Source organism: Hyla sarda, chromosome 2, assembly GCF_029499605.1.
Source record: "Hyla sarda isolate aHylSar1 chromosome 2, aHylSar1.hap1, whole genome shotgun sequence".
NCBI classification, from domain to species: domain Eukaryota; kingdom Metazoa; phylum Chordata; class Amphibia; order Anura; family Hylidae; genus Hyla; species Hyla sarda.
In genome coordinates this window covers 485,924,126-485,930,312 of record NC_079190.1, presented here as the reverse complement: position 1 = coordinate 485,930,312, position 6,187 = coordinate 485,924,126, and the positions used below count along the sequence as shown (strand labels likewise).

The following is a 6,187-nucleotide window of genomic DNA, read 5'->3' as shown; positions in this document are numbered from 1 at the left end:
CCCCCCCCCCAGTGGGCGGATCCCATCCTCCGGCCGCCCAATCACTATCCAGTAACACACAGCGCGCTAAAGGCTGCCGAGTCACCCTTCAATCTGATTGGCTTCAGCTCTGATCGTCTCCCCTCCCCCTAGACACCCCGCCCCCTCTGCTTCTACGTCACCGCTCGTCGTTTTTCTTATTTTGTCCCTAGCTTCTTTGTGCAGAAATAACTCCGCCCCCTCCTTGTCATTGGGCGCCTACAAAGGCGAATGACAGCGCGCTGACCAATCAGACAGCAAGTTATTGTCCCGCCTTCTCCAGCTCCGCCCCGTCCCTTTGCTCTTGCGGTAACAGTGTATCAGTAGCGGCAGTGGCTGGCGGAGCCGGCAGGGGAGACAGAGCTGGAAGCCGGGCGGTGAGGAGAGAAGACATCAGCCGGGGGAGGGATGCAGCGAGCCGGCCAGGAGACACCTGTCTGCAGGTAAACACAGGGCGGACATGACTGTCATATACTGGGGACCTGTGTAGAGGTGCTTCATAATACAATAGAGATATGTGCAGAAATAATGGTGCTATATTGAGAACATGTATGGATATAGATGTGTGTGTGTGTGTGTATATATATATGTATGTATATGTGTGCTGCTGTTTTGCAAACATCTTTGTGTGTATAAATATATATCTATATCATAGATTGAAAACATCTATATTATATATATATATATATATATATATATACACAGCACCCTTGTTTGTGCATATATATATATATATATATATATATATATGGTGTAAACAAGGGTGCTGTGTTGCAAACATCTATGTATGGAGATATGAACAAGGATCTATGTGTATATATATATATATATATATATATATATATATATATGTGTGTGTGTATATATATATATATATATATATATATAACAAGCATCCATGTAGCTCTGCATATATGCTTTATATGTTTCATATGCATAAACATTGGTGCGATGTTGCAAGTGTCTAGGCTTATGCATATGACTAGCATAATATAAATATATATATATATATATATATATATATATATATATATATACACTCTGTATGTCAGTATCACTCTGCTAGGCCTATGTGCATATAGATCTGCATTCCCTGTGCTCATCACAATACACCCCCCCCCCCCAAATCTTGGCCTCCTCATCTAGCAGCGTACCCCCATTGCAGTCCTATCTGGATCCCTGCTGTCTGTATCCGACACCTGAACAGCCAGGACCGGTGCATCGCCTGCAGCAGCAGATCCCCATCCTGCGCCTCCCCCTGCACTGTCCCTGTACCATCTGATGGTGGTACACTGGAGGTGCCCGCGCTGGCCTGTCAGATGCAGCAGGGGATGTCCTCTCCATCCTTCCCTATGGCTGGGTGATAAGCATAGGCCGGGGCAGGCTGTCTGCTGTGATGAGACTCATCGCTCGCTCTACCCCTCCAGTGTTATAAATCCCTCCGGGGCTTTTATTCCTGGTGACCTTTTAATAAGAGAAGGTCGGGAGCATGGGGGCGACTTGGGTTTTAGGGCTGTTTTCCCTTTTTAACTGCATATTTAACCCCTGTGTGTATTTCCAAACAATGTGTCTCCAGCTGTGGCAAAACTACAACTCCCAGCATCAGGTCACATGTTATATACACCAAGGGGTTAAATACGCAGCTAAAAGGGACATTCTGGAGATTCTCTGATCCAGTCGTCATACAGACCAGTGTTTTCCAAACGGTGTGTCTTCGGCTTTTGTAGAACTACAACTCCCAGCATGCCCGGACAGCCTTTGGCTGTCCGGGCATGCTGGGAGTTGTAGTTCTACAAAAGTCGAAGACACACCGTTTGGAAAACACTGGTCTGTATGACGACTGGATCAGAGAATATCCAGAACGTCCCTTTTAGCTGCGTATTTAACCCCTGGGTGTATATAACATGTGACCTGATTGGTTATGGCAGTCTTTTCCAAACAGTGTGTCTCCAGCTGTTGCTAAACTACAACTCCCAGTCAATGGCTGTCCAGGAATGCTGGGAGTTGTAGTTTTGCAACAGCTGGGGACACACTGTTTGGAAAAAACTGAGTTATGGCACGTGTACAGGTAACCTTTACTTTGCATTGGTGTTTGAAATCCTCTTAAAGGGATTCTCCACCATTCATGACTTTAGTTAAATGAGCAAAGACAATGTCTATTTGTAATTTATGAATAAAGTTTGTTTGATGATTTTTTGCCCAGGAAGGGAAACATGGGCAGATTTACCTTGAAAGATTCCTATAGAGTAGATATGGATGAGGAGTCTGTGAATGGGGAGGAGGTGGGATTTGTTTACATACAGGATTGATTGGTCGTGTCTGGACAGGGGGCAGGCTGGGTACTTGCACTCTCATCACGATTGGATGTGTACGGGATAGGTATGGCTTGGAGGGATTAACCCTGCCTGCTCCATATGGACAGGATTCGTTAAAGACTGTATAGAGAGCCTATTGTTCTCGGTGAAGAATTGATTGTTAATGCCTGCTTTGTGTGATCGGGACCTGTATACAATGCCAATGACTGTTAGGGTAGGATTGATTGGTAATGCCTGCTTTGTGTGATCGGGACCTGTATACAATGCCAATGACTGTTAGGGTAGGATTGATTGGTAATGCCTGCTTTGTGTGATCGGGACCTGTATACAATGCCAATGACTGTTAGGGTAGGATTGATTGGTAATGCCTGCTTTGTGTGATCGGGACCTGTATACAATGCCAATGACTGTTAGGGTAGGATTGATTGGTAATGCCTGCTTTGTGTGATCGGGACCTGTATACAATGCCAATGACTGTTAGGGTAGGATTGATTGGTAATGCCTGCTTTGTGTGATCGGGACCTGTATACAATGCCAATGACTGTTAGGGTAGGATTGATTGGTAATGCCTGCATTGTTACTTCAGGACCTGTATAGGCTGCCTGTAACTGTTAGGGAACCATTGATTGGAAATGCCTGAGGTCTGTGTCCAGGACCTGTATGGATTTCCTATGACTGTTAGAGCAGGATTGATTGGTAATGCCTGCATTTATTCTCCAGGACTAGTATAGACTGCTTGTAACTGTTGGGGCAGGATTGATTGGTAATGCCTGAGGTCTGTGTCCAGGACCTGTATGGATTGCCTATGACTGTTAGAGCAGGATTGATTGGTAATGCCTGCATTTATTCTCCAGGACTAGTATAGACTGCTTGTAACTGTTGGGGCAGGATTGATTGGTAATGCCTGAGGTCTGTGTCCAGGACCTGTATGGATTGCCTATGACTGTTAGGGCAGGATTGATTGGTAATGGCTGCTTTGTTTGACCAGGACCTGTATACAGTGCAAATTTCTTTTATGAAAGAATTGATTGGTACTGTCTGATGTGCGGCAAGGATCTGTATATAGTGCCTATGATTGTTGGAGCAGGATTGATTGGTAATGCCTGCATTTGTTCTCCAGGACCTGTATAGACTGCTTGTAACTGTTGGGGCAGGATTGATTGGAAATGCCTGAGGTCTGTATCAAGGACCTGTATTGATTGCTTTTGACTGTTAGGGCAGGATTGATTAATAATGTCTGCAGGATTGATTAATAATGTCTGCTATGTGTGACCAGGACCTGTATACATTGCCTCTGACTGTTAAGGTTGAATTGATTGGTAATGCCTGTGGTCTGTGTTCATGACTTGTCTACAGTGCCTGTATATAGTGCCTATGACTGTTAGGGCAGGATCCATTGGTAATGCCTGTATTGCTTCTCCATGACCTATATAAGCTGCCTGTAACTGTTGGGGCAGGATTGATTAGTAATGCCTGAGGTCTGTGTCCAGGACCTCTATGGATTGCCAAAGACTGTTAGGGCAGGATTGATTGATAATGCCTGCTTTGTGTGGCCAGAATTTGTATGTAGTTACTACTATGACCATTAGGTCATGATTGATTGGTACTGCCTGGATTTTTTCCCCCTCCAGGACCTGTATATAATGCCTATGACTGTTAGGGCAGGATTGATTGGGAATGCCTGCATTTGTTCTCCAGGACCTGTATAGACTGCTTGTAACTGTTGGCAGGATTGATTAGTAATGCCTGAGGTCTGTATCCAGGACCTGTATGGATTGCCAATGACTGTTGGGGCAGGATTGATTGGTAATGTCTGCTCTGTGTGATCAGGACCTGTATACATTGCCTCTGACTGTTAAGGTTGAATTGATTGGTAATGTCTGTGTTCATGACCTGTCTACAGTGCCTATGACTGTTAGGGCAGGATCCATTGGTAATGCCTGTATTGCTTCTCCATGACCTAATATAGGCTGCCTGTAACTGTTGGGGCAGGATTGATTAGTAATGCCTGAGGTCTGTATCCAGGACCTGTATGGATTGCCAATGACTGTTAGGGCAGGATGTGTATGTAGTGACTATGACCGTTAGGTCATGATTGATTGGTACCGCCTGGATTTATTTATTTTTTTTTGCTCCAGGACCTATATAGAATGCATATGACTGTTAGGGCAGCATTGATTGGTCATGCCTGCTTTGTGTGGACAGGATTTATTGGTAATGCCTGCTTTGAGTGCCTATGAATGTTAGGTCAGGATTGATTGCTTATGCCTGTGGTGTGTGCCCAAGGCCTGTATGACTGGTAGGGCAGCATTGATTGGTCATGCCTGCTTTGTGTGACCAGGACCTGTATGTAGTGTTTCATCAGGATTGATTGCTCATGTCTCCTATAGGCTGGGATATTTTAAGGCAGTCGGGTTCTAAGTTTTGTCCACAGAAGCCATGAAGTGCGGACGAGAACATATATATATATATATATATATATATATATATATATATATATATACTCTGATTCACCTATAGGAGTATAGTACCTCGTATGCACCATATGCAGAAATAGTATTGTTGCCCATAGCAACCAGTTTCCAGCTCTCCTATTCTTAGAACTTACTTTAAATCAAGTGACAAGAACATGTTGTATACATACTGTGGACCTCCAGCTGTTGCAAAACTACAACTCCCAGCATGTCCGGGCATGCTGGGAGTTGTAGTTTTGCAACAGCTGGAGGTCCACAATTTGGAGACCACTGCATTTATATCCAGTGTTTAAATTCTTTTGGTTGCTTTCTTCGTGAAACAGTGCCCCACCTGCCTCACAGGTCTTGTCTGGTATTGCAACTGGGCTCTTTTGAAGTACATGAAGCTGAGCTGCAATTCCACGCACAACCTATACACAACTGTGGCGCTGTTTTTTTGGGGGGGGAAAAAAGCCATATATTTTGAATTTTTCCTCTTTTGGGGCATCATGTATGTTTATTATTGTTGCTGTTTCTCCTTTTTCTTCTTATACCAATGGGCACGATCACATTTTTGCTATATTTCCGTTACTAATTCGAGTTGCTGTGAAGGAACACCCCCCCCCCCCCCATTGCTGAGCAGTGGGATTCGTCACAGTGGTGCCTTCTCTCCTGTGCCCGTATTGCTCGGATTCGCCATGACCGTTCCGTTGTTGGGATACAAAGAGGGTCATTCTTGTGTTTCACCGGGCGCCCGTGCTGCTGTTTTTGTGTCCTGCTCTCGCTGTACTCTGTGTTCTAGGTCATTCCCTGTACTGAGGGTGAAGAGGTTGTTTAGAAAGACACGTTACGTTATTTTAGGCGCAACTGATGCCAGGATGGCATGTGACCATGGGGCGGGGGGGCACATACTATCAGGGTCCCGCCTGCCTTATTATAAGAACAATAGCAGTCAGATATTGGGAATGTTTCCACTTAACATCTACCACCGCCATTTTATCTACTTTAGAAAATTTAGGCATTTTAATTATTTGAGATGTACCGTATTTTTCGCCCTATAGGACGCACCGGCGTATAAGACGCACCCAATTTATAGGTGCAAAATCTAAAAAAATAAAGATTTTGAACCCTATAGTGGTCTTCAACCTGCGGACCTCCAGATGTTGCAATACTACAACTCCCAGCATGCCCGGACAGCCGTTGGCTGTCCGGGCATGCTGGGAGTTGTAGTTTTGCAACATCTGGAGGTCCGCAGGTTGAAGACCACTGCATAGGAGGTAATACTCACCTGTCCCCGCCGCTCCGGACCCGTCACCGCTGCCCTGGATGTCGCTCCATCGCTGTCGCCGTGTCCCCATTGCTCTGGAACGTCTCTGCTGCCGGCCGGGTATCCTCGCTCTC

At 45.2% G+C, this 6,187-nt stretch overlaps 1 protein-coding gene across 1 annotated transcript in view; it reads left to right on the top strand.

The window, feature by feature from the left end:
* Window positions 1–274: 274 nt before the first annotated feature.
* The window catches only part of TIAM1 (TIAM Rac1 associated GEF 1), a gene marked incomplete in the record, with an annotated part of 322,739 nt that continues 316,826 nt past the window's right edge, over window positions 275–6,187 (top strand). The window contains 1 exon segment of the mRNA XM_056559538.1: window positions 275–461.